Source organism: Glycine soja, chromosome 13 (genome assembly GCF_004193775.1).
Source record: "Glycine soja cultivar W05 chromosome 13, ASM419377v2, whole genome shotgun sequence".
Classification (NCBI taxonomy): domain Eukaryota; kingdom Viridiplantae; phylum Streptophyta; class Magnoliopsida; order Fabales; family Fabaceae; genus Glycine; species Glycine soja.
In genome coordinates this window covers 1611758-1632430 of record NC_041014.1, presented here as the reverse complement: position 1 = coordinate 1632430, position 20673 = coordinate 1611758, and the positions used below count along the sequence as shown (strand labels likewise).

Here is a 20673-nt window from a genome sequence, read left to right as displayed (position 1 = left end):
CAAGGCCCAAAAATAATGAAATCTTAATCTAATATGTGCAAAGATAAGTGGGCTCATATTGAGCCCATAGGCTCAAAAATCTACCTGAGGTTCATGAGAACCCTAGAGCCTTTTTTAGCATCTCTGGCCAATCTTCTTGGAGTCTTCTATCCAATGTGCTTGGGGGTAGGATTGCATCATTCCCTCCCCCTTGAAAAGGATTTAACCTCAAACCAAAGGTTCTTGAAACTTTGGGTTTCTTCCATCAACACCTGTAGAAAGAATAAAAACATATATATTAGTGGTGTTTGGCATGTTGGAGTAGGGTAAGGTCTGACAATCCCTTTCCTGGGCATCTTCCCATGAGGGAACATAGTTCTTCACCAACTCAATGAGTGGTGCTGCAAGTATAGAAAAATATGGGACACACCTTTTGTAAAATTTTGTTAAGTCATGGAAGCCCCAAATTTTCCTTATACTTGGTGGGGTGGGCCACTCAGGAATGACCTTTATTCTCTTACGGTTCGCGAGAACCCCTTGATCTCTATTTAAAATATTAAGGAAAGTAATGCAATAAAACATATCTTTTTTGTATTTTCATGTTGATTATTCCTACAAAAAAGTATGACAAACCTAAGGTGTCTCATATGAGCACCTAGGTTTGTATTGAAACCAAAAATAAGAACAAACCTACCTAATGAGTCCATATGTACACGAATCATGAAGATGTTGGGTGCATGAGTGATTTTACAAAAGAGGGTTGCACCACTCAACACATTCATCATATCACCTATTATAGGAATTTGGTGCCTAATAATACCTATTTTGGGCACCAACAGAGCACAAGGATTTAAGCTTTTACGAACCAAACCCTCATCCACAACACCTTTACTTGAGGAATAACCTTAAGCCCAACAGGTGTGGCAATGCTAACAAGTGTCTTTTTGCAAAGGAGAAGATGTGGAGGTTGTCTAAGAGGGGAAGTTTCTTTAATGTTTGTCTATATTGAAAAATGACTTTCCTTCCTCTTGGAGGAGACACTTACCTCCTTACACTTCTCCTTAACCATTAAAGGTTGTCCTTCTTCTTGGGGGTAGATTTCTTCACTAGATTCTTACCCTTTTGCTTCTTCACTTTCACTAGAGGGAGGTGAAGTAGTAGCTTCATCTTGGCTACTATAAATGTCTTGGCCCCTCATAATCATGGTTTTCTTGGTGGGGCATCGAGAAGTAATGTGTCCTCTTCCAACACATTTAAAGCACTTTATAGAGCTAGTCTTTTCTTGCATACTAGCCTTAGGGGGTTGTTTTTCTATTGTCTTCCTAATGTGCCATTATTTTCTCCTATTTCTTAACCCTTTTTGCACCATTTTAAATACTGATTAGTCTTAATTGTCAAATTTATGAGGCAGTTTTATTATTTGGGCCCATTAAGCTAATTTGATATTTTTAATCTAATTTCAGGAATTAATGAAGCATTGGGCTTGAATCTAGAATTGGGCTTGGGCTTGAATCCAGAATTGGGCTTGGACTTGAAGAAGGCAGACTAATTTATTCTACAAAATTAGATCTTATCTTATCTTATCTTATCTAGATATTATTTAGATTTGATTTCATCTAGATATTATTTCATCTAGATCTTATCTTATCTTATCTAGATTTGATTTGATTTTACTTATGGGCTTGGATTTAAAACAGATTTGTAAGCTTTAGGGCTGAAAAACTATATAACAGCACCAAGGTTCTAGTTTAGCTCTCTCTCTTCTCTCTCTCCTCTCTCTCTTCTCTTTCTCTTTTATTTTCATTTTTTTTTACAATTCCAGTTCAGACTTTTAATTTTATTAATAAAATTTCGTTCCCTATTTGATTAATGGAAGGCTAAGTCCACAGCGTTGTTTTCTCTTGAGGATCAACCACAGTTCTCTTTGAGGTTCTATTATTACTGTTAAATTTTTTTCAGTTTTTCCTCTTCACTAATTACTCTGAATTTGTTGCTATTAATTCATGCATGCTTAGTGCTTGATTAATTGTCTCTGCGCTTAATTTACGTTCATGCTTAATGATCGTTTATGAGTAATTGGTGTGTGTGATGCTTAATCACATAATAAATGCTTTATGTTAAATTTCGCTTAGTAATTTAATTTAGGGTTGGATTAAGTGGTTGAATTGATAAAGGATAAATTCTCGCAACCTAGGATAAGAGACTTGCTTGTGAATCAAGGGGAAGCAACGTATTTTAATTCTGATAATTTCTAATTCAATTTTACTCGCTGTTTAATTTACAAAAGCAAACAACCCCTCCCACCCCCCCCCCCAAATTTGTTACTATTTCCTACTATCTGTTATGAACATTTGGTGTATCATTGCTCGTTGGGAAACGACCTAGGATCACTTCCTAGTTACTACATTTTAATATTTATTTGATTCGGGTACGGCCTCGATCAAATTTGGCGCCGTTGCCGGGGAGCAGTGTCCAAAGGTTCATAATAGCTAGTGTTGTGTTAGTGTTTAATTTTTTCGTGTTTTATGTTTAATTGTTAGTGTGTGTGTTAGTGTTGTTTAGTGTCTTCGTATTTTGTTTAGTGTGTGTTCTGTTTTAGTTTTTCTGTTAAGCGCTTCCCCTGTTTCAGTTTCAAGTGTTTTGCTGTGAATAGTGTTTTGCGACGGATTTAGCGACCACTTTTGCTTGCGGCAAAACAAAGTAGTAGTGGAAATTATGTAGCGACGGATTTTAGTGACCACCCTTGCTGAATTATTTGGGATTTTTTATTTTAGTAGCTAGAGTTGTTATTTTTGGCTGAATTTTTTTGTGGTAACTTCTTTTAATCTATATTTTGTGGGAAAAATAGCTAGAGCCTTTAGTTTGGTCAGATTTGAAAGTTCCAAAAAAGTAGCAAATTTGATTTTTGTCAAAACTTCAAACGGCCATAACTTTTGTTCCGGTTATCAGAATCGCTATTATTATATATGTATTTGGGGTAGAAAAAAATTTCCTACGCCGTGGCAGCCTACCATAGGCTGTCTGAGGTCTCCATCGTCCAAAAAAGGTGATTCTGTCAAAAGTTTTTTATTTTCCAAGTTTTATTCTCTTATTTTTCTTAACTTACCAATTTTAGCTTATATAGTTAGACTTCGAATTTTCATTTGAAATTTTTTGTGCTATCTTCTCATCATTTTATAAGGTTGCTCACAAAATTTCAAGTCATTTGGATATCATTTAATGGTAGCTGTAGTTCAAACCTATATTGTTACTTGCATAAGAAGGCAACTAGTTGTGCATGCTGAATTTAGTGTATGACTAGAGGAAATCCATCTGACTTACAAATCTTTGATCCTGAGATAGATAGGACATTTCATAGATTAGTTAGACATCATTTAGTACCTTTTGAGCATCCTGAGCATTCTGATATTGGTGATTTTGAACATTATAATTTTGAACATTCTGATTTTGTACATTCTGAGAATATGGCACAACCTCCACCCCATGAGAGGACTCTAAGGGAAATGGCTACACCTGATTTCACCTACGAAAGCTTGTGCATCCAATACCCTGATGAGGATGTCCCATATGTTCTTAAAACTGGACTATCCATTTGCTTCCAAAGTTTCATGGCCTTGCAGGTGAAGACCCACACAAGCATCTGAAAGAATTCCATATTGTCTGCTCCACCATGAAACCACCAGATGTCCAGGAGGATCACATATTTCTGAAGGCCTTTCCTCATTCTTTAGAGGGAGTGGCAAAGGACTGGCTATATTACCTTGCTCCAAGGTCCATCACGAGTTGGGATGACCTCAAGAGAGTACTCTTAGAAAAAAATTTCCCTGCTTCCAGGACCACGACAATCAGAAAGGATATTTCATGTATTAGACAACTCGGTGGAGAGAGCCTATATGAATACTGGGAGAGATTTAAAAAATTATGTGCCAGTTGCCATCACCACCAGATTTCAGAGCAGCTTCTTCTCCAATATTTTTATGAAGGACTCAACAACATGGAGAGAAGTATGATAGATGCTGCCAGTGGTGGAGCCCTTAGAGACATGACCCCTGCTGGAGCCAGAAATTTAATTGAGAAGATGGCTTCAAACTCCCAGAAATTTAGTTCCAAAAGTGATGATATTGTCATTAGAAGAGTGCATGAAGTAGTCACGAATTCATCAGGTGAGACTAAGAAGCTTGAAGGTAAACTAGATGCCTTGGTTAACCTGGTAACCCAACTGGCCATGAATAAAAAATCTGCACCTGTCGCCAGACTCTGTGGTTTATGCTCCTCTGCCGACCACCACACAAACCTTTGCCCTTCTGTGCAACAATATGAAGCAATTGAACAGCCTGAAGCTTATGCTGCAAAAATCTACAATAGATCTCCTCAACCTCAATAGCAAAATCAGCCACAACAGAATAATTATGACCTCTCCAGCAACAGGTATAATCCCAGATGGAGGAATCATCCCAACCTTAGATGGTCAAATCCTTCACAACAGCTACAACAACAACAGTCTTATTTTCAAAATGTTGCTGGCCCAAGCAAGGCATACGTTCCTCCACCAATCCAGCAACAACAACAACAACAGCAACAGCCCCAGAAACAACAAACAATTGAGGCCCCTCTGCAACCTTCCCTTAAAGAACTTGTGAGGTAAATGACTATGCAAAACATGCAGTTTCAACAAGAGACCAGAGCCTCCATTTAGAGCTTAACTAATCAGATGGGACAGTTGGCTACACAGTTAAATCAACAACAGTCCCAGAATTCTGATATATTACCTTCTCAATCTGTCCAAAATCCCAAAAATGTGAGTGTCATTACATTGAGGTCAGGAAAGCAGTGTTAAGGACCTCAACCAATAGCATCTTCCTCATCCGCAAATGAACCTGCCCAACCTCACTCTACTCCAGAAAAAGATGATGACAAAAATTTAAAGAGTAAGTTACCTAACAATTTCTATGCAGGTGAATCTAAAGAGAAGCAACATATCCCTCTTCCATTCCCTCCAAGAGCAATTTCCAACAAAAAAATGGAAGAGGCAGAGAAGGAGATCTTGGAAACATTTAGAAAAGTAGAGGTAAACATACCTCTGCTAGATGCAATAAAGCAAATTCCAAGATATGCTAAATTCTTGAAGGAGCTGTGAACTAATAAGCGGAAGCTTAAAGGAAGTGAAAGAATTAGTATGGGCAGAAATGTCTCCGCATTGATTGATAAATCTGTTCCCCAAATCCCTAAAAAATGTAAAGATCCAGGTACATTCAGCATACCTTGTATTATAGGAAACAATAAGTTTGACAATGCCATGCTAGATTTAGGAGCTTCCGTTAGTGTTATGCCTCTGTCTATTTTTAATTCTCTGTCTCTAGGTCCTTTACAGTCAACTTATGTGGTAATTCATTTAGCTAATAGAAGTGTTGTTTATCCTGCTGGTTTCATAGAGGATGTCTTAGTTAGAGTTGGTGAGCTGATTTTCCCTGTTGATTTTTATATTTTAAATATGGAGGAGAGATTTTCTAAAGGACCAGTTCCCATCATTCTAGGCAGACCTTTTATGAAAACTGCTAGAACTAAGATAAATGTATATGCAGGCACATTATCTATGGAGTTTGGTGATATAACTGTTCATTTTAATATTCTTGATGCTATGAAACACCCATCTGAAGATCTTTTTGTATTTCGTGTTGTAATAATTGACCATATTGTTGATGAATACATGACTGATCTTCATTCTAATCTACATGCCTGTCACTCTTCATGCATTGAATTTGAATTTGCACTTGATCATATGTCTGAATTTAATGCTGAGAGCGAATCTGAATTTGATATTGATTACATGTCTGGTGATGTCTTACCTCTTGAGATTGATTTTATAGAGTCAGATCGAACTAACCATGTTTCAATAAGTACACATACCTCGAACTTTCTTTATGAAGTGCAGGCTGAGAAACCATCTCTTTCTACCATTATCCAGCCGCCCACACTAGAATTGAAGCCTCTGCCATCAAATTTAAAATATGCTTACTTGGATGATAGCAAAAGTTTTCCAGTAATTATATCTGCCTCCCTTGCTGATGAGCAAGAGAAGAAGCTGTTATCTGTTCTTAAGAAGTATAAGAAAGCTATAGGCTGGACCCTGGCGGATATTCCTGGTATTAGCCCATCCACATGTATGCATCGAATAAATTTAGAAGATGGGGCTAAACCAATAAGACAGCCACAGAGAAGACTCAACCCAGTGATTCTTGATGTAGTGAAGAAGGAGGTAACCAAGCTTTTGCAAGCTAGAAACATTTATCCTATCTCCGACAGCCAATGGGTGAGTCCCGTCCAGGTAGTCCCGAAGAAAACCGGCCTCACCGTGATAAAAAAATGAGAAGGATGAGTTGATTCCTACTCGAGTGCAAAACAGTTGGAGAGTATGCATCGACTATAGGAGGCTGAACCAGGTTACCAAAAAGGACCATTTTCCACTGCCATTCATTGACCAGATGCTTGAACGCCTAGCAGGTAAATCTCCCTACTGTTTCCTTGATGGTTTTTCTGGTTATATGCAAATCATTATTGCTCCTAAGGATCAGGAAAAGACCATATTCACCTGCCCCTTCAGCACTTTTTCCTATAGGAGGATGCCTTTCGGCATATGCAATGCCCCTGGTACCTTCCAGTGGTGCATGATTAGTATTTTTAGTGATTTTTTAGAAAATTTCATGGAGGTGTTTATGGATGATTGCACTGTATATGGATCCTCTTTTGATGTTTGTTTGGATAGTCTGGAAAAGGTTTTGAATAGATGCACTGAAACTAACCTTGTTCTAAATTTTGAAAAATGTCATTTTATGGTTGAGCAAGGTATAGTTTTAGGCCACATTATTTCCAATAAGGGCATGGAAGTAGATCCTGCAAAAATTTCTGTTATTTCACAATTGCCTTACCCCTCTTGCGTGCAAGAGGTGCTATCTTTTCTTGGTCATGCAGGATTCTACAGGCGCTTTATAAGAGATTTTAGCAAAGTAGCCCTTCCACTATCCAACTTGTTGCAAAAGGAGGTGGAGTTTGACTTTAATGATAAATGCAAAGAGGCTTTTGATTGCCTCAAAAGAGCACTGACTACCACCCCCATCATCCAGGCACCCGACTGGACAGCCCCTTTTGAGCTTATGTGTGATGCATCAAATTATGCATTGGGGGTTGTCCTTGCTCAGAAAATTGATAAATTGCTTAGGGTGATATATTATGCTTCTACGACTTTAGATGCTGCCCAAGTGAATTATGCTACTACTGAGAAAGAGCTACTAGCCATAGATTTTGCTCTTGAAAAATTTCGTTCTTATTTGCTTGGTACTCGCATTATTGTTTATATTGACCATGCAACTTTAAAGTACTTGTTGCAGAAGGCTGATTCAAAGCCTAGGTTGATCCGATGGATGCTCTGGCTCCAAGAGTTTGACTGGGAGATCCGTGATAGGAGCGGAGCACAAAATTTAGTTGCTGATCATTTAAGTCGGATCAAACATGTGTCTGATGAGGACTCACCCATTCGGGATGATTTCCCGGATGATCATTTATATATATTGTATAGTATTTCTGATTCTCTTTCTACTCCCTGGTTTTCTAACATTGTCAATTATTTAGTTGCTTCTGTTTTTCCTCCCTTAACATCTAAGGCCCAAAAAGATAAAATTAAAAGTGATGCTAAGCAATTTATTTGGGATGACCCCTACTTGTGGAAATTGTGCAGTGATCAGGTCATTAGACGATGCATTTCAGATCATGAGACTGACTCAGTCTTGCAGTTCTGTCATTCTTCCGCACCGGGAGGTCATCTGGGTGTTCAAAGGACAGCTCGCAAAGTGCTTCACTGTGGCTTTTACAGGCCCACCATCTTTAAAGATGCGTGGAAGATTTGTAGCACTTGTGAGCAGTGTCAGAGAGCAGGAAATGCACTTACATGGAGACAACAAATGCCTCAGCAACCTATGCTATTTTGTGAGGTGTTTGATGTCTGGGGTATAGATTTCATGGGCCCTTTTCCTGTATCTTTTGGTTATGTTTACATTCTCCTTGCAGTTGATTATGTTTCAAAATGGGTGGAAGCCAAGCCCACTAGAACTAATGATGCTAAGGTTGTTGTAGATTTTGTCAGATCTAATATGTTTTGCAGGTTTGGAGTACCTAAAGCAATTGTTAGTGATCAAGGAACCCATTTTTGAAACAAATCAATGCATGCCTTGCTTAAAAAGTACGGGGTTGTCCACAGGGTATCCACACCATACCACCCCCAAACCAATGGATAGGCAGAAATTTCTAACAGGGAGATCAAGAGAATTTTAGAGAAGATTGTGTAGCCAAGCAGGAAAGATTGGAGTACCAGGCTAGATGATGCTCTTTGGGCACATAGGACTGCCTACAAAGCACCCATAGGAATGTCTCCTTATCGGGTTGTCTTTGGAAAGGCATGTCATCTTCCAGTGGAGATTAAGCACAAAGCATACTGGGTAGTGAAGACCTGTAACTTCTCTATGGATCAAGCTGGTGAGGAAAGAAAGTTGCAACTGAGTGAGTTAGATGAGATCCGCCTAGAAGCCTACGAGAATGTCAAGTTCTACAAAGAAAAGACCAAGAAGTTCCATGATAGCATGATAATTAAGAAGGACTTCATGGTTGGGCAAAAAGTGTTATTGTATAATTCTAAGCTTGGACTCATGAGTGGTAAGTTGAGGTCTAAGTTGATTGGTCCTTTTGTTGTTACTAATGTTTTTCCTTATGGTACAGTTGAGATCAAAAGCGACTCCACAAACAAGAGCTTCAAGGTCAATGGACACTGACTTAAGCCATTCCTCACAAACCCTTCTTTAGTGGACGTAGTGGTGGAAGAGACTTCCTTACTCCACCCTACTCTTCCTCTACCATGACTTAGGGAGTTTTTTTTTCCTATCTCCTTCTTTACTTTTATTACATTTGTCCGATTTTATTTGATGGTTTAATTGCTTTTAATCTTTTAATTGTGCCACATTGAGGACAATGTGTTGTTTAAGTATGGGGGGAGTGTGTTCTTTGGTTTTGGTTTTGTTAGTTGCGTTAAATTAGTTTAATTTTGTTAGTTTTGTTGGGTTCTAGTTTAATTTTGTTAGTTTTGTTGTGTTAAATTTGCATGTTTGTCTTTGAATTATAGGATATGTTCAAGTAATGGGTAATTGTTCTGAAAATAAAAGTCTCTTGACATTTTGTGACTTGAAATCCTTGTTTTTCCTTTACATGCCATGATAGTTTTGAAAGCTCAATTTGAAAGTGATAAGTTTACCTTTGTGAGAATTCGAGCCATCCATCATCATAATCTTTTGGTGTGTTTTGCCCCATTGATTGCTTGCACAATAGCCTTGGCTTGAATCTTGTTGATGCTTCCTAATTCGCATGCATATTTGGAAATGATTTAGGCAATTTCGTTCTTATAAGCTTCTAGCCAAATGGACTTACCTTGAATTAATTCCTTTGATAGCCCCTTTAAGCCTATTTTCCCCTTTCTTTGTTTTGAAGCTCATTACAAGCCTTAAGTGAAAAACGATGATATCACCTTACCCTTAAGGAATTTTGGAGCTTTGGAATTGTTTTGGGAATAAGCGTGTGTGTGGGGGGGGGGGGGGTGTATGTTTCATTGGAAGATATGATTTTTGGCCATGCTTGATGTATATATATATATATATATTATATATATATATATATATATATATATATATATATATATATATATATATATATATATATATATATATATTGCCTAGTTCTTTCTTTAATCTTTAATTTCGTACTGTTCAATCAAAAAAATAATATAAAAAATTAAAAAAAATCAAAAATGAAAAAGAAATAAAAAAAAATTCAGTTGCTGCAAATTCTGCAATTTTGTACTATTCATAAAAAAAAAAAAAGTGAAGTTGAATAAATAAGGTCTTGATATGAGAACTTGATTTGAGAGCTTTGGTTGATTTTGTTGATATTAGAGGGTTTGGGTTTACTACTAGTGCTTAATTTCCACTTATTCCCCATTACTCCTCTATTCCTTTGGGATTTAGCTACTTATTCCATATTTTTTTCCCTACCTTGTCCTTGGCCCCATTACAACCTTTAAAGACCTTTTGATCCTCATATGCATGTGTTGTCAAGTCGTTTGTCAATTTTAGAATTTTGCCAAGTCTATGTGGTGTTTGTTTTCATGGGTGCTTCGAGAGTAAACAATAGCCTAGACACTTGAGAGATAGAGTGTATATCTTGTGAGGCTTAATCATTTTTCATTATTGAGCTGATTAACTATTTTTCCATGATTGGGTTGCTTGGATGATTTTCACAAATGTCTTGACTCTTTGGATCTCTTCATGTTAGATGTTACCCATTCCTTTCATTCCTTGATGTTCATTGAGAAATATGTAAATGTTTTTGTTAGTCTCTCTTTGATATCCTTGGATTTTTTTTCTTTATTTCATTTTGCCCAGGAATGCAAAAGGCTAAGTATGGGGGGTTTTGATGTGCCATTATTTTCTCCTATTTCTTAACCCTTTTTGCACCATTTTAAATACTGATTAGTCTTAATTGTCAAATTTATGAGGCAGATTTATTATTTGGGCCCATTCAACTAATTTGATGTTTTTAATCTAATTTCAGGAATTAATGAAGCATTGGGCTTGAATCTAGAATTGGGTTTAGGCTTGAATCCAGAATTGGGCTTGGACTTGAAGAAGGCAGACTAATTTATTCTACAAAATTAGATCTTATCTTATTTTATCTTATCTAGATATTATTTCATCTAGATCTTATCTTATCTTATCTAGATTTGATTTGATTTTACTTATGGGCTTGGATTTAAAATAGATTTGTAAGCTTTGGGGCTGAAAAATTATATAACAGCACCAAGGTTCTAGTTTAGCTCTCTCTTCTATTTTTCGTTTTTAGTATTAGTCTCTCTTCTCTTTCTCTTTTATTTTCATTTTTTTTACAATTCCAGTTCAAACTTTTAATTTTATTAATAAAATTTCGTTCCCTATTTGATTAATGGAAGGCTAAGTCCACAGCGTTGTTTTCTCTTGAGGATCAACCACAGTTCTCTTTGAGGTTCTATTATTACTGTTAAATTTTGTTCAGTTTTTCCTCTTCACTAATTACTCTGAATTTGTTGCTATTAATTCATGCATGCTTAGTGCTTGATTAATTGTCTCTGCGCTTAATTTACGTTCATGCTTAATGATTTTTTATGAGTAATTGGTGTGTGTGATGCTTAATCACATAATAAATGCTTTATGTTAAATTTCGCTTAGTAATTTAATTTAGGGTTGGATTAAGTGGTTGAATTGATAAAGGATAAATTCTCGCAACCTAGGACAAGAGACTTGCTTGTGAATCAAGGGGAAGCAACGTATTTTAATTCTGATAATTTCTAATTCAATTTTACTCGCTGTTTAATTTACAAAAGCAAACAACCCCCCCCCCTCCCCAATTTGTTACTATTTCCTACTATCTGTTATGAACATTTGGTGTATCATTGCTCGTTGGGAAATGACCTAGGATCACTTCCTAGTTACTACATTTTAATATTTATTTGATTCGGGTACGGCCTCGATCACTTCCCCTTATCATCTTTGGGCTTAGAAGGTGCCGCCCCTAAGATGCCTTGACCTTGGTCTTTCTTTGGATAAGAGTGAGAGCCATAAGATTTTGAAGTAGACTTCATTTTAAGTTGTTGCTCTACCCTTATTTCCCAATCTAAGTAAGTCTCTACATTGTCCTTCCCATGGAAGTATGGGAGGTTAATGTTAGCCTCTTGAGGCTTTCTTTCCTTTCATCTCCTATGGGAGTGAGGTCTAAGATGTGACCTATGCCTTCCTTCATAATAGTCACGAAGTTCTTCACTTAGGCTCTTGCAAGAATCATAACTACTATAGGAGGCATGTTTTTCTTTTCTTAACTCTTTTATTTTCCTTCTTTCTTCTTCCCTTATTTGTTCCCTCTCATCTTGATTTATTTCTACCCTTTCTTTTCCTTTTTCTTTTCTTTCTAGTTTTTCTTTCCATAACTTGACGGAACTCAACTCATCTAAGATTCTAGATAGAGGGTCCTTATGACTAGTACCCTCACCATTAACACTAGATGAATGATGACTCGTGTTGGTTCCTAAGTTGTGGTTCTTTCTTTTTGGGGGTTTGAAAAAGGTAAAATCTAGGATTCAAAAGAACTCAAGATAAGTGTGATAAGCAAGAAGAAAGTATTATTTAATTATAAGATAAACTAGGTGTGACTAGTAAAGAAAATAAGCTATGAAAGTAAGCAAGAAATTAAAGTGTAAGAAATTTAAACAAGGCGAATCCTAAGAGTGTTTGGATGACCACATTTAAAGTTCCCAAGAAAACACTCATTATCCTAAGGGAAAATTGCCTAAAATTATTACACACAAATGGAAGTTTGGTAACCTATTGGAGGCTCCCAACACACTTCCAATGAAAGGCCTTTTTGTTACAAAATTTGAAAGTAATGAAGATAAGTAAATTGCTAATTACAAAATTATAAAGTTCAAAGTCCAATGAAAGAGAGTTTAAGACTTATTTTGATTCACAAATCCAGCCACAACTCAGCATCACAACTCAATTTCTTCATAGGCATCATATAGGAAACTTAGAAAACAAAACAAAGTTCAACAACAAGACTACTTCTAGCAATTGATTTAGAACATATTATGAACTAAATAACATGCATGAATTAGACTCAAAATTCAAAAGATAGGCTAAGAATGACAATAATACATGAACAAATGTATCTTGAATTCAATCAACAAAATCAAAATTCAACACAAACTTAGAACACAATGTAACAATTATTATGACTAAACATGACTCTAATACAACATGGATTAAGTGATTTATACTTAGATTTTTGTGTTCTTTTTCAAATCAATATTTTGGAAGAAAATTTAGATCTAAAGGTTCGGCACAAGAAGATTATGACTGAAAAATGATAGAACCAAAAATCAACACAAAAACATGATTCAAGAGTATATCTATAAAATTTAAACCATAGAAATGCAAGAACAAGTGTAGATCTAAGATTTAATCGGTTTATTTTTTTTTTAATCTACTCTAAACAGCACCAAACCACAAGACAATGAAGGATATACATGGAGAATAAGATGAAGAACAAGGAATTAAAGTGAGTTGACTGAACAAAAAGATAGAGGAAGCAAAATAACATCACCTAGATGAAGATGTTCTTGATACCACATGACATAGCTCCATGTCGAGCTTGTATGCCTTGGATCTTCTTCATCAATGGAGTCCTTTGCTTCTTGAAGTTTAATGGTAGTGGAATGGAGAAGGATAAAAGGTGAGAGGAGACACCACTTCAAGGAGAAGATGAGTCAAGAACAAGCTCACCACTATAAGAAGCCATGGATAAGAGCTTGAAGGTAGAAGATGAGTGGAGGGAGAAGGAGCACAAAATTTTGTGCTTCAAATGAGGTATGAACTTTGAAGTATAATTCTCAAATGATCAAAGTTCAAAAAATGCACACACATGACCTCTATTTATAGCCTAAAGTGTAACACAAAATTGGAGGGAAATTTGAATTTCTATTCAAATTTCACTTGAATTTGAAATTGAATTTGTGGAGCCAAAATTTCACTAATTATGATTAGTGAATTTTAGCTATGGTTCAGCCTACTAATCCAAGATTAAGTTCAAGATTCTCCACTAAGTGTGCTTAGGTGTCATGAGGCATGTAAAGCATGAAGGACATGCACAAAGTGTGACTATAGATGTGGCAATGGGGTGTAGCAAGCAAATGCTCACCTCCCCTTCTAAAATTTAATTGGATTGAGCTTCTCCCAATTCAATTAAATTTATTTCCCAACACACACCAAATATTCACTTAATGCATGTGAAATTACAAAACTACCCCTAATACAAAAAACTAGTCTAGGTGCCCTAAAATACAAGGGCTAAAAAATCCTACATTTCTAGGGTACCCTACCTATATTACGGAGTCCTAAATACAAGGCCCAAAAATAATGAAACCTTAATCTAATATGTACAAAGATAAGTGGGTTCATACTTAACTCATGGGCCCGAAATTTACCCTAAGGCTCATGAGAACCCTAGGGCCTTTTCTTGCATCTCTGGCCCAATCTTCTTTGAGTCTTCTATTCAATGTCCTTGGGGAGTAGGATTGCATCACTCTCTATGGACATTATTTCGCAAATCCTAACAATGGAGGTGTGCAAACGTGAGTTGCGAACCTGGTGTTTAAATTTCACGACGATCTAACAGTTAACAAGTTCGGGATCGTTGTTTTACTGGAACAGGTTTGGGTGTATATGGGAAAAAGAAAGCTATGATGCGAAGGGCATTTCTCTCATCTCAGACATTATTTCGCAAATTCCAATGGTGAAAATGTTTGAAAATGAGTTCTGAACCTGGTGCTCCTATTTCATGATGATCCAACGGTTAACCCATTTGGGATCGTCATTTTACTGAGACAAGTTTGGGTGTACACGGGAAAAGAGAGGGTTTTGAGAGAGGAAGAAAGGAAAATGAAATTGAGAGAAAAAAGAAGCGTAGAGAAGTATCTTCAGTTTGAAAACTGACTTAATGTGTTTCTATTTATAGCTAGGGTACTCCCAGCCTATTATTTACTCTATTTTTCTTTATTTTTATTATTTTATAAACAAGAACTCTATTTTATTTCCTATCAAATGAATAAATAAAATATCTTTTTTTTTATTTTTCTTCAAACCATTATTTTAATTAATAAATTAATTTCTCCTTATTTATTTAATTATAAAAACATCATCATTTTTCTAAAACTATTTATTTTTAAATAAAAAAATCATTTTAAATTTATTTTATGAAAAATGGGGTGTTACAACTAGCAGCATTTTGAAACCAGAGTTTGGCTACCATCATTGGCCATGCTAGTGATGATGTCATCATGCCAATCCATGAAGATGTTGTGGTCGCAGTGGTATTGCTCGAAGCCCTCAGATCGGAGGAGTAGCGTGACGAGGGTGATGTGGCTAGAGTCCATGGCTAGGAGGGAGAACCCAGTGAAGGAGCAGTCGAAGTTTGCATCATTCAACGCCATAAGAGATTCAAGTGAGAGTGAGAAAGGGTGACAATGAAGGAGCTCGAGGGTTTAGGTGCAACAATTATTATAAAAGATCCAACAACATCGATTTTAAAAAAAACAATGTTAAACTCCACATTGATTTTTCAAAAATTGATGTTAACAAACTCATGTTATAAAAAGTCAATGTTAACTTAACAATGTTAAAATCATTCTTTCTAGTATTGTAATGGCGACAATTTTGTGGTGTGCAATGATTGATGATCATGGTAATTACAGTGGCGGCCATGACAATTATGATAGAATCGATCATGACGGTAGTGATGATCATAATGATCTAGATTTAAATGATTTTTTTATAATTTATGACTAAATGAAACTTTAATTTGAATTTAAAATATTTTAATTTTAATATTTTATTTTAATTTAACAATTGAGATTAATCATTCTTATTTTTATATATTTTTATATAAGATGTTCATTCTCATATAATACACTCACATATATATATATATATATATATATATATATATATATATATATATATATATATATATATATATATATATATATATATATATATATATTAACTAACACTTTTGCTTATAAAAGTTTACTTTTTTTAGCTTGGTTGCGTAAATATATAATTTAACTCGTAAAAAATATATTTTGTATTATTTTGATCACTTCAAATTACCATCTGAATAAATTAATAACTCAATAGATCAATTAACAAATAAGTTAACCGTGCCAAAATTGTCAACTTATTGTCAGTATTGTGTTATGCGAGATTATTAGATTAGTCCTATTGTCAGTATTGTGTTATGCGAGATTATTAGATTAGATATGGGTAATTTTCAAAGTTTAACCAAACGGACATGATAATGAAATTATTAAAAAAAAAAAAGATAGTATATATACGATACTTCCAAATACGACAGCTATAATAATCCCAGAAGAAAGGGTAAAAATACAACCTAGGTAGCTCCAATAACGCATGGGCCAGGGAATTAATTATTGTTACATCAAAAATCGATGTTAGGATGAGAGAGAATATTTTGAACATTAAGTCTCCAAACATGTGCTATATGGCAGCTAAGTCAACATGAAGTTGCATTTGTCATAGCCTGCGCAAAAAATAAAGGTCAGTGTACAGTAGTAAGTAGCATTAGCCCACAGGTTCAAATTGAATTCATAAAACGACGATTGAAAATGAAATGTGTACTGAAAACAAGTGACACGTTTTTGTCATCACAGCAAAGCAAGCATGCGATGTGAAATACGCGACAAAGACTTAGATTTATCTACTCAATTTATTTATATGAAAAGATTTAGATTTTCCTAATGCTACTTGTAAATACTGTTCGTTAATTAATCCTTTGCGTTTTACGTAATTATCTCTGATCAGACCTCGTTACTTTATTACGATTTAGAAAAAAGCCACGGTACTGTTCAAGTGACGCTAATGGGATCCCAAGTAAAATGGTTAAGAAAAAGAAGAATAAAAAAAAACATTGTGTACAAATAATTTTGGTTTAATGACACCATATTGTCACAGTATCTACTTTCATTATTAAATAAATATTATACTAATCCATAAATTAATAACAATAACAATCATGTATTCGACTGTTTTTTTCTTTTCTTTTTAGCATCCGTACATACATGGTCACTGACTCACATTCAGGACACATTATGCCCTTTCGAGAGGTAAAAGATGTGATGTGAATTAGTAACATTATCTTTTTTAGTACCCTCCCGTCTTTAAATTCACGTGAGTCTCACTAATTTATAAATAAAATTAAAAAAAATAGAAAGAAACTCATATCATATATTTGATGAAATTTGTATAATTGATAAATTTGTCGATTTAGACAATAAAATCTTAAAATTATTTAAAATGATTTTAAATTAGTCTACAGTGTAAAAAAATTTATAGTAATAAACTCTAATAACATTTCTGAATATGGGAAGATACTTACTTGGATCAACAGTAATGAGCATGGCAGTTCCACCAAAATCACAAGTGCCTCCACCAATCTTATTGTTCTGCCAGTAGCTATTGACGGCATAGGAAGCATGGACCGGCAAAGTGTTGGGCTGGAAGCACATTCCATTAGGCTGAATGGACTTGCAATCTGCGCCAGACCCACAGGCACGGCATTGCTTTGTGCACCCAGCACAATTGCTGGTACACCCAGCACAACAGTACAATTCCAATTTTGCCCTTCTGTAAATAAAAATCATAGGTTTATTAACATAAATCTACTAATGTATTTTTTTTTACCTTATTATAATTAATTTTAATCTAATAGTTTATTTTTTTACATATATAAATTTTAAATAAAAATCATAGGTTTCATAAAAATTTGTATGTGTAAACAAATTAATTATTATATCAAAATTAATTGTCATAAAATTTATTATTTAAATTTACATGTGCATTAAATATACATTAAAAATTTTAGTGTTATATATAGTGACATTAATTATTTTATAACATAATTGGCTTATTAACTCAATTGGTTTGAGCATCGTGCTAATAATATGAAAGTCATAGGTTTGATTCATGCATGAGCCATTAATTTTAAATTAATTTGTAAAACACATTTTTGAAATTATTTTAAAAAAACCGTTTGGGCCAATCCGTAAGTCTCATACGGATTGGCTAATCTATATCAGCTTTTACAAAAGGGAAAAATTGGAATTACACTTTTGTGTTGGGTGCACAAAGCAATGCCCCCATAGGCATAGTCCATGGCCTCTTGAATTATTGGGTCAGGAACTGTGGGCTTTGCCGCACACCAAAGTGCGTATTGTGGTGGTTTTTTGCGGTGCACTGAAGGCAAAGGGGTGGTGGGGACACAACAGGTGGAAGGTGCACTAGTGGTGATGGGCTTGGAGCATGCTTTGGTGGGCTTGAGGGATAAGGTTGAGGTGGAGATGGTGGTGAACTAGCAATGCTTCTTGGGCTTGGTGGCCCAAAGACACCACCATGAGGTGGACTTGGAAGTGATGAAAGTGCTAGGAGAAAGGGTTACCACCTATGCTTGGAGGTGTCAAATTTAGAGGAGCAATGGAACTTGACAATGTAGGTTGTGGTGCTAGTGAATTGAAAGGTGGTAAGGGAAGGGAAGAGGGAGAGCCATATGAATTATCAAGGTTTGAGTACCCATATGAATCATCAAGGTCTGAGTACCCAAATGAATCAAATGATGTGTACTTGTTAAATGTTTTAGAGATTTTATTTTCAACTTCTTCAAGGATTTGATCGGGCAGCTTCTACGGATTTTGTGATCTCCTATTACTCTTCCATGATTTATACATTTGTAAATTGAAAAAAGAAAAACAAAAGGGAAAGAAAATTAGTGTAACACTGACCAAACGAATAGGAGTTACATCTATAAAATTAACTTAGTGGTTGAAGGGAGAAGGGAGGAGGAAGAAATTGTGGGTTTGAATTTCTCTCACTAATAAAAATTAATAAATTAACAATTAATATTTATTGATAAAAAACTGACAAAAAATGAAGCTAGAGCTAAACAAGTAAATAAGTATATGTATTATAAGTATTATATTATATGCTCCACCATGCGCACACCATTCCACCATGACCATAATCGTACCACCAACATCAACATCCTCCACCACCACCAACCTATAACATCAATATTTGATTAGATTCACCCGAATCTTGTCACCAACAGAAGCAGCTACAACAACATCCACGACCCAAACACCATAGCTGGTGGGTGACCTATCCCTTTGCATGCACGCGACGCCACCACCCAAGTCCATAGTCGATACCATTTGGGCAGTTTGACGATGAGGGTTGGTGTGGTTTGGGTGTGGGAAGGATGGGGTTGAGAATAATTTGGTGAGTTGGCAAAAAAGGAATTTCACATGATTTCGAAGTACCAATAGCAAATTGGTAGTGTCAGTCAAGGATGTCAAAGTATATCTAAACTATATGAAGCAACACGAGTAATTACCCCTAATATTGGAGCGGGAAACACCCACGTGTTATATATATTGTGAAAAACAATTATATTTTTTAGACTAATGATCTATCTAAGTCTCTAATCTCTAACAATATTATCACCAGAGAGTGAAAAATTTTAAATCGCTATATTGAATGATTATCAGAGAGTGAAAAATCCTAAGCATTTAATAAAAGTTTTGTTAAGCAATTAGAACATTGACTTTAATAATCACCATGTTGGATAATTATCTTTGTAATTTTATTTATTTATGACTTGAGTTTGGATGAATCGATATTATGTTTACTTGTTTTTAACATTATGTATGTAAGCTTTTAATGTTATATTTGGATAATTTAAGAATAAATTTTTACTATAATTATAGTAATTGTTTCAATTAATTTATTATTATTAAATTTATGAATAATTAACGTTGAATGAAAATTAAAATTATAATTTGCACGCGTATGAAATCAAATATAAATATTATTTTTTAATAAGGAGATAAATAAGATACTATCCTACAAAGATCCTAGTTCCAAGGGATTTGCTAGGGGCACCTAGCAGCATTGTTGGTGCACCCAGCAAATTTCCAAAATGACAAAAATGCCCTTCAGCGTTTTTGCCAAACTTCTTCCGTTGACACTCGCGGAAGAAATGTTCCGCGGGCATCAACGGAAGAACCTTCTTCCGTCAACTGCGGAAGAAGGTTCTTTCGTTGATGCCTGCGAAACATTTCTTCTGCGAGTGTCAACGGAAGAAGAACTGCGGAAGAACCTTCTTCCGTGGAACTACGCGGAAGAACTTCTTCCGCGAGAGTCAACGAAAGAAGGTTCTTCCGTGGGTTAATTAGTTAAATTATTTTGTTAATTTTAAGATTATTTGGTATTAGTTAAATGATTTTTTCCTCTCACAAGTTGACCAATGGCCGATTCTTCTACGCACCGCATGATATGTGTCGATCATTTTTTTCCTCAAATTTTTTACAGTAAAATTCATTTTGGACTCCTCGTTCTTCACAGTTACACACACTCCAGTCACACACTTCTTCCTCTCTCCATTTCTCTAACTCTGACCATGCAATTGGCGTTGGTCTCATTGCATTATCTGTAGAAATGACAAACAAGGCCAAAGGAAAAGGCAAGGAGGTCGCCGGAAAAGGTTCTGCCGACAAGCACAAGGGCGCCTTCGACGATGACAAGACCGGTGGCGGCCGAAAGAGAAACAAGTGAGGTGTCCTTCAGTTATTTCTGACGACGAATTAAATGCCGCGCCAAGAAGGATGGACATGCCAGATAAGGGTCAGAGTAGCAGGCCACATGTCGTCCCTCAAGAGGAAATGTTGGCCCGAAACAAACTTTTTTGAGTGTTGGGCTTTCCGTTGCAGGCCTTGTTCGAATGAACCGGTGTCTCCTGTTATTTTTTTTGGATTTGTTGAAGTGCAAACATGAGACAGGCCACCTTTGGAGAGTCTCACGGCTTTCCCAGATAATTTAAAAAAAACCCCGAACAGGGGTACTTAGGCAAGTTTACATGGCCCGAAACTAACTTTTTTGAGTTTTGGGCCTTCCGTTGCAGGCCATGTTCGAATGAACCGGTGTCTCCTGTTATTTTTTTGGATTC

The 20673-nt window shown here is 35.6% G+C and overlaps 1 non-coding gene and 1 pseudogene across 1 annotated transcript; both read right to left on the bottom strand.

The window, feature by feature from the left end:
- Positions 1-3822: 3822 nt before the first annotated feature.
- On the bottom strand, positions 3823-3928 carry LOC114382896. The gene has a single exon (XR_003660352.1). It is a non-coding gene; the product is annotated as a small nucleolar RNA R71 (small nucleolar RNA).
- Positions 3929-16165: 12237 nt separating this feature from the next.
- Positions 16166-18868, bottom strand: LOC114382674 (annotated as a pseudogene).
- Between the last annotated feature and the right edge of the window lie 1805 nt (positions 18869-20673).